We start from the raw sequence: 5,788 nt of genomic DNA, 5'->3' as shown, positions 1-5,788 counted from the left end.
TAGATAGATAATAGATAGATCGATGATAGATAGATGATATCACATCTATCACCTGCACTAACACATAAATGATAGAGAGGGAGGTAGATAGATAGATAGACAAGAATAATAAAACTATCAGTGTATGTATATGTCTTCCCACAATCTGTTCAGTTATCCATTAAGTATGCTTTTAGAATCAAAATTTGTCATTACCATAGCAGGCTCAACATGGTACTCCATTAGAAATGGCTCTGTGATTTGCACATTTGCTCATGATGCCCATTTACAAAGATGTCTATATACGTTAGCAAGAAATAATCCTGATATCGAAAAGAGAATGCTCATTCACACCCCGAGATGGCTGCACGCTCTTCAAATATCTGCACCACGTTTCTCTGTGCCAGCTCTCCCATTACTACTGACAGCACACCTTCTTCGACTTCCTCCACATTCGTCTTGCTTCTGGGGGATGCATTCTTTCCTTTCTGCAACTTTGGGCAGAATTCCTTCATTTCTTGGTGTCCTTATTGTCCTTTTATGTGCTGCTCAAAAGGGCTTTTTGTCTTAATGCTTTTCCCAGCACAGAAGACCCAGTTGTCTGTAAAACCAAGGTTAGTGATAGATGCTCTCCTCAGTCTCCGTCATCGTATGTTCCGGTTAAGACTATTTTCCCATCTGGCATAGACTACACAAACCCCCAAAACGGGGCCACATCTTTTCCCCACGTGTCAAAAATATTGGGTGCCTAATACTTCTTCTATTTTTCCCTCTACCGAGGCAACACTGGCTCCTCTCCTAACATTACCATAACACCACTCATTAGAACACCCTCTTCCAGGCAGATTTTGGGTCCCACCACATTGGCTGCTCTACTTACCATTTTTAAAGGCAAACTGATTCTCAGGGCAAGCTTTTGACATCTCACAGTTATATCCGGAAAGGTCTGTAGATCGTGCAGCCATGACCCATGCTGACCTTACAAAGAGATTTCCAAAACTTGCATCCATCTGTATTCCAAATACTTGAGAAGTAACATAACGTGTGGTAACCATGCTGCGGCCGCTACCACCAACTTTGCATCCTGCCACCCTCCTGGCTGGCACTTTTCATCAAATAAGTTCCAGCCTCCTCCCCGCCCGTCTGCTACACGTTCCTTCCTTCAGGTCTCTCAGCGGTCAGTTCCGCCAGGAGACCACTGCCAGCATGGTCTCCTCCTCCTCTGCTTGCTCCGGGCTCGGCTGGCTTCCCCCTACTCAGAGGGTGGCCTGGAAGAAGCCCAGCATGACTGATGTTCTGTGGGGCTGCTAATCAGTTATTCGGCACGGTATACAATGCCCCTAAGTTCATTAGAAGGATCTATCAGATATGCTCGCAGGTCCTCTCTGTCGTGCTGGGTGTCCACATTTAGGTATTTAATCTAGGGGATGGGGGTGGGGGAGAGAGACAGAGAGGTGAAAATAAAATAATAAGAAGAAAAGAAAGGGGAACAGAGGAAAGGAATTAAATATGTAGATGACGCGGGCACCTGGGTGGCTCAGTCGGTTAAGCATCTGACTCTTGATTTTGGCTCAGGTCTCCATCTCACTGTTCGTGGGTTCGAGCCCCATGTCGGGCTCACTGCTGTCAGCACAGAGTCCCCTTTGGATCCTCTGTCCCTCCTCCTCTCTCTGTCCCTCCCCCACTCATTCTCTCCTAAAAATAAATAAACATTAAAAATATTTTTTAAAAGCCCATGTTTAAGCAGCACTATCAACAATAGCCAAAGTATGGAAAGAGCCCAAATGTCCATCGATGGATGAATGGATAGAGAAGATGTGATATATATACAATGGAGTATTACTCAGCAATCGAAAAGAATGAAATCTTGCCATTTGCAACTACGTGGATGGAACTGGAAGGTATTATGCTAAGCAAAATTAATCAGAGAAAGACAAATATCATATGACTTCACTCATATGAGAACTTTAAGAGACAAAACAGATGAACATAAGGGAAGGGAAACAAAAATAATATAAAAACAGGGAGGGGGACAAAACAGAAGAGACTCTTAAATATGGAGAACAAACAGAGGGTTCTTGGAGCAGTTGTGGGAGGGGGGATGGGCTAAATGGGTAAGGGGCATTAAGGAATCTACTCCTGAAATCACTGTTGCACTCTATACTAACTAATTTGGATGCAGATTTAAAAAAATAAAATTAATTTTAAAAATGCTTTTTTAATATTTTAAAATTTAAAGTATGATTGATGTGTAAAAAGCTGTGCATATTTAATGTAAACAACCCGATGACTCTGGGGATAAGTATATACCTGAGAAAACCCGTTGAGAAAACGGGTACAACCCATTGTACCAGCAAGGCCATACACATATCCATTGTCTCTCAAAATTCCCTCCCATCTCCAATATTATTATTTGTATTATTATTATTTATTTCATTTTGTGGCAAGAATACTTAACATAAGATCTACTCTAGGCAAATCTTAAGTATACAATACAGTACTGTTATCTATAGGCTCTCTGCTGTACAGTAGATTCCAGAACTTATTTATCTTATATAACTAAAACTTTGTTCTCCTATCTGTTTAGGATGTCAACGAGTCCGTCTGTCCATGACCCTCCTCCCATGCCCTGGTGACCAGCATTCTACTCTCCGCTTCCATTAGTTTGACTATTGTAGATTCCACATATAAGTGAGATCACACAGTATTTTTCTTTCTGTGTCTGGCTTATTTCACTTAACCTAATGCCCTCCAGGTCCACCTTGTTGTCACAAATGGCAGGATTTCCTTCTTGTTTAAGGTTGAATTAATACTCTGTTGTATATATTCACCGCATTTTCTTTATTCATTCATCTGCTGGACACTTAGCTTGTTTCCATGTCTTAACTATTGTAAATAATGCTGCGATGAACACAGACACACAGATATCGCTATGCAAGAGTGATTTTAATTCTTTTGGATAAATACCTGGAAGTGAAATGACTGGATCAGATGGTTTTTCTATTTTTAATTTATGGGGGAACCTCCATACTCTTCTCCATAGTGGCTGCATTCCCACCAACAGGGCGCGAGGGTTCCCTTTTCTCCGCATCCTGGCCAACACCTGTTTTCTTTTCTTGTTTAAACAATAGCCAACCTGGTAAGTGTAAGGCGATATCTGAGTGGTTTTGATTTGTATTTTCCTGATGATTCATGATGTTGAGCACCTTCTCACATACGTGTCGGCCTTTTGCATGTCTTCTTGGGACAAATGCTCAGATCCATAATCCCATTCCATTACAGTACCAAATGAAAATCCAGGATCTTATCATCTAAATCAGGTCCTGGGGTGGGTGAGGCTGCCGGGTGTGGTGCCTTCGGTCAGATGAACTCAATAGGCATATATCCGCTCTCCACGCACCTCACATAAAAGAGCAGGAAACAGTAACTGTAATAAATACCTCCATTCAAAAGGAGAGAAGGTAAGGCACTTAACAGTCACTGGTCTGTGAAAATTCAGCACTACTGTGGCCCAGAGAAACAGGAATGTTGAGGCCCTTACCCCAAGAATACCCACGGTAAAGAACAGATTGATAGGGGCAGCATCCTTAAGCCGTTTCCCATTCACCGCTTTCTACACAGAACAGAGAAAGGCCCAGTGCAGTAACTTTCTCATATTCTCATAACTTCCTCAGCTGACCCATGGAACAAGCACCAATGGAGTCCAGGGGCACCTGAGGTGGCCGAAGCTTGAGCATTTGTTGTTCATCCCAACTTTGCAGTCCCTTTATGATGCTCTTGGCCATAGGCATTGGCCACTAGGACAGGAGAAGGTGGAGGGGCATGGTGACCTGGGAAACTCCAAGAGTGCTCTCTGAGATGGGCTGAAAGTCACAGATTTCTTCATCACCTCTCTTCTTTAGCTCAGAAAAACCCTGGAGATAGTTGTCTCCACACCCCTGGAGCCATCTGATTTCTGGGTTGATCTCCCACCTGAGAGGAAGAAGTTACCTTGTTCTGATGCTCGTTGCCCATGTGCCTCAGGCTTCCTCATGACAGTTCTCCTCTTCTCCCACATCCAGCCTAGATTGCTGTAGGCTGTCCCAGGGGTAATCTCCCCACAAGCTAGTTTATCATGGAGGGTCCATCTTGTGCATTGGTCACTGGAAATGGGTTGGGCTGGGACAGTGAGAGAAATAGGTCAGAAATCTGTGTACTGAAGCAGCTCTCAAATTAGCCAGAAGGCAAATCATCATACAGAAAACGACAAGAGCTCTATACACACTAAGATCTTCCAGCACAAACAATGGAGCCGAGGTGACTCTCTTAGCGAGGTCGGAGTGAGGTGGGCATTGAAGAAGGAAGATGGGCAAAGTATTTCAGGGGAGGATTGATACCCCCAGAGACTGCAGAAGCCTGGACATAATGACAACCAGGATATACCTTGCTTTTTCCCTGAGGACGTCCCTTCTATTTAGTGACATGTGCATCGCATACCCGGGAGCTTCTGGAATCGGACCAGTTTATTTCTGCTCTCAGATCTGCTGTGGGACTTAGGGGTGTAACGCTATCTCAGTCCTACCTTTACTAACAGAATGATGATTCGGCGATTTCCACAATGTGCCAGGCAAATGTAAGAGATTTTTCACAGCAATGTTGATCCAACACATTCTCAGACTGCTCTCAGGGGTGGGCTGACAGTCTTTTTCCCTCTTCTTTTTCTAGTTCTTCTAGCGCATTCTGTGCTGATAACTCACATAAGAAAAGTCAGACAGCCTACGGCAGCACACACCTACATCCTGAAAGCACTCAGTTTCCTTCATCCGATAAACAATACCTAAAAATTCATCCTTTCCTGGGCTCTCGGAGCCTCCTTTTTTTAATTTGGGTATAGTTAACACACACTGTTACATTAGGTTCAGGTGTGCAACATGGTGACTCAACAAGTTTATGCTATGCTCACGATAAGTGTAACTACCCTCTGTCACCACACAACACTATTAGAATACCATTGGTGGGGCGCCTGGGTGGCTCCGTCGGTTAAGCGGTGGACTTCAGCTCAGGTCATAATCTCACCGTTCGTGAGTTCGAGCCCCGCGTCGGGCTCTGTGCTGACACCTCAGAGCCTGGAGCCTGCTTGGGACTGTGTGTCTCTGGCTCTCTCTGCCCCTCCCCCACTCATGCTCTGTCTCTGTCTCTCCATACCGAATAAAAGTTAAAAAAAATTTTTTTTAGAATACCACTATTTTCCCGGCACTGTGCTTTTTATCTCCGTGACTTATTCATTCCATAACTGGAAGCCTGTACCGCACACAGGAAAGGAATGTGCTGATTAACATCCATTTAATGTGTACTTGTTATTGCCATTGGGTCTGTAGTCGAGACAATTTGGGGTATGTTCATGAGGAATACGAGGTAACAGGTATACAGGATATAAACATAGAAAATGGGAACAGGATACAGATTTGCATCTACTGTGCTGTGGTGGTTACGAGCGTAGGCTCTGTCCTCATACAGCCTGGATTTAAATCCCAAGGGATACATATGTTAGCTGTCTGAGCTTGAGCAAGTCTCTGTAGCATTTTGCTTAATGACCTCATATATAAAATGGGCGTAAAGGAAGGGTTTGTCTCCGAGCTCTGATGAAATTCAAATGTGACTATCCAGGCAGGGTGTTTAGAGCCGTGCCTGGTTGTACATATAGTAATGTTCTGTGATCATTATTGGAGGAACAGCTCAGCGGAAGATTAAAGTCCAGTGGCATAGAGGATGGGACAGTGAGGTAGTAGAGAACAAAGCCATGAAAATAGAATAGACTTTCACTCTAATT

At 43.7% G+C, this 5,788-nt stretch overlaps 1 pseudogene; it reads right to left on the bottom strand.

Moving 5' to 3' along the window:
* Positions 1-354: 354 nt before the first annotated feature.
* LOC115526209 lies at positions 355-1,039 on the bottom strand (annotated as a pseudogene).
* Between the last annotated feature and the right edge of the window lie 4,749 nt (positions 1,040-5,788).

Source organism: Lynx canadensis, chromosome D1 (genome assembly GCF_007474595.2).
Source record: "Lynx canadensis isolate LIC74 chromosome D1, mLynCan4.pri.v2, whole genome shotgun sequence".
In the NCBI taxonomy this organism is placed as follows: Eukaryota; Metazoa; Chordata; class Mammalia; order Carnivora; family Felidae; genus Lynx; species Lynx canadensis.
The sequence above is the reverse complement of the archived record's forward strand: the minus strand, read 5'-3'. Positions and strand labels throughout refer to the sequence as shown.